At 34.9% G+C, this 2,889-nt stretch overlaps 1 non-coding gene across 1 annotated transcript; it reads right to left on the reverse strand.

Moving 5' to 3' along the window:
- Positions 1–1,510: 1,510 nt before the first annotated feature.
- On the reverse strand, positions 1,511–1,617 carry LOC113860365. Its single transcript, XR_003503817.1, has one exon. It is a non-coding gene; the product is annotated as a small nucleolar RNA R71 (small nucleolar RNA).
- Positions 1,618–2,889: the final 1,272 nt, after the last annotated feature.

Raw genomic sequence — 2,889 nt, forward strand, 5'->3', positions numbered from 1 at the left:
TCCTCTCCTCTTCTATTCTCTTTTTGTAATGTTTTCTTAAATTCTTTGTGGTTAGGAACTGTGAATCTGAAATGGAAATGTTGAATTGATTTTGGATCTGAACTTTGAGTTTTGGATTGGATTGAGTGATTGATTCTGCTGTTAAAGTAGTGATTGAATGGAAATTTGATCAACTAATCATAGAGGAACTCTTATCAATGGGAATTGAATTTGTTTCTCAGATCTGAATTAATTACCAAGGTTATTGGTTTCTTAGGGATAAGATATCTTCATCTTGCAATCTTTTGGTTTCTCAAACTTAATGCAGCATTTGATTGGATTAGATCTAAGGGATTGGAGTAATTTGATTAGATGCTAGATTCATGGAGGCAAGGGATTGTCCTTTGATTAATACAACGTGAAACTGATTGTCATTCCATCTAAATGCTTGAAAGTTCAGAACTTTATTGATTCAATGTTGAAGTTTTGGTAAAACAATTTCCTAACTACTCTTTCTACATCTGTTTACTATATAATTTTGTACTAACTGTTCTGTTTTACTTTCTAATTTTGTTTTTGATACATTCATACCAATTCCATCTGAAATTTGTAAAGCTCAACTAATTATGATCTTGTGAAGTGGTAATTGAGAACTTTATTCCCTGAGGACAATACTTGGAACTCAATTTGATTCTAAGATTTTTTATAACTTGCTACAACAACACTAGTACACTTGCTAGTCAGTTTACCTTTATTGCGACAACAGTTGTAAAGAGTGTGACAAGTTTTTGGCGCCGTTGCCGGGGAATAATTTGTTTCAATATCATTAGTAACAGGAAAATAACTAGATTGAGCATTTGTTTCTTTAACTTTTCTGCAAATATTACATTACATGTGCAGTTTTCTGTTTTCATTATACTATATCTGTATTTAGTTGTATATGCGTGGCAAAAACAAAAATAAATCTACTCTTGTCTTTGATTCTGACATTGATAGAACTCTTAGGAGATTAAGAAAAAAGACTAGAGCAGAGAGATCTGTAGGAAGTGACAGTGATCTAGAGGTTATACATTCTCCAGAATTTCAAGTCACTCCTTTTGCAAATAGGAAACATTCACCTTTTAGACAACCAACTCCAAAAGTTGAAATGGCAGAACAACAGAGAATGAGAACACTAGGAGATTATGCAATTCCAGATATGCAAGGCTGTAATTCTTCAATTATTAGACTAACCATTCAAGCCAATCATTTTGAGATAAAACCAGCCTTACTTCACCTAGTGCAGCAGGACCAATTTTCTGTTGGAATTTCTTATGATCCTAATCTGCATATTTCTAATTTTCTGCAGTTGTGTGATACTATAAGGATGAATGGAGTAAGTGAAGATGCCATAAGACTGAGGCTATTTCCATTTTCTTTAAGAGACAAAGCCAAATGTTGGTTACAAGCACACCCTCAGGGAAGTATCACCAGATGGACTGAACTTGTGAATAAATTTCTAACAAAATATTTTCCTCTCTCAAAATCTGCTAAGCTGAGAGGAGAAATAACATCGTTTGTGCAGCAGGAAGGAGAATCACTTTATGAAGCATGGGAAAGATATAAAGAGTTGCTAAGAAAATGTCCACATCATTTTATTCTAGAATGGATGCAGCTGGAAACTTTTTATAATGGAATGAATGTAGTAACTAGAACTATGATTGATGCAGTTGTAGGAGGATCTTTGAGCATGAAATCCTTGGAAGAAGCCCAAAGAATCATTGAGATGATGGCTTCATCCATGTATCAGAATTCCAACTTGAGGAATACAAGAAGAGGCAATGAATACGAAGCAAAGATGATGGAAACTTTTCTTGCACAGAATCAGCTGCAGAACCAATTATTTTTTGATCAAATAGCAGCTTTGACTCAGCAGATTAATAATTTGCAGACTGGAAAGGTGGTAACAAGTCAGTTGACATTCGATTTTTGTGGAGGGAATCATGCTAATGGTGCATGTGATGTACCTACCCCTGAACCACAAGAGCAAGTCAATTATATGGGGAATTATCAAAGACAGCAACAATCTTATCCTTAACAATCATTTCCTCCTGGATTTCAGTATTCTAATAATAGGAATCAACAATTTTATAATTGGAATCCTCAGAATTCTGCAATGAAAAGCACTAATACATCTCTTCCATTTTCAAATGCAGGAAATCACCAACAAAAGCAGTACTTTCAAGGAAATTCTTCTACTCAACCTCAAAGGAGTCAACATTCAGCTAGACCAATGAGTGAAAGAATGAACGAGATTGAGGAAACAATGTTACAATTCATGAAAGTCACTCAATCCAGCATCAAGAATCAAGAAGCTTCTATGAAGAAGTTAGAAACTCAAATTGGACAGCTGGCTGAACAATTAACAAGCAGAGATGAAGGAAGATTTCCAAGCAACACAGTGGTGAATCCAAAGGAACAATGTCAAGCTATAGTTACAAGAAGTGGAGCTGTTGTAGCCAGTCCAAAACCAGCTGAAAAGAAACTGAATAATGTTGCAGCAGAAAAGCAAGTAGAAAATGCAGTAGAGGAAAGAAATTTAAAAGAAGAATTGCAGCAAGGAAACTTCAAGCTACTAAAGAGAGAACATTCAGAAAAGAATGAAGAAGTTCATAAAAGTCCTGAAAGAAAGACAAAGAAGCAATTATTTGAGGACACTTACAAGGCAATTGATCCAGAAAAATACAAGAGACTGCCTTATCCTCAAAGAGTGCAAAATCCTAAGCAAGAGGAGCAGTTTGAGAGGTTTCTAAATGTGTTCAGAAAGCTGCAAATTAACATTCCATTTGCTGAAGCTTTGGAGCAAATGCCATCTTATGCCAAATTCATGAAGGAACTACTCTCCAAGAAAAGGAAGTTAGAACATGATAA

This window comes from Abrus precatorius, unplaced genomic scaffold (genome assembly GCF_003935025.1).
Source record: "Abrus precatorius isolate BTA unplaced genomic scaffold, Abrus_2018 Scaffold2, whole genome shotgun sequence".
NCBI lineage: Eukaryota > Viridiplantae > Streptophyta > Magnoliopsida > Fabales > Fabaceae > Abrus > Abrus precatorius.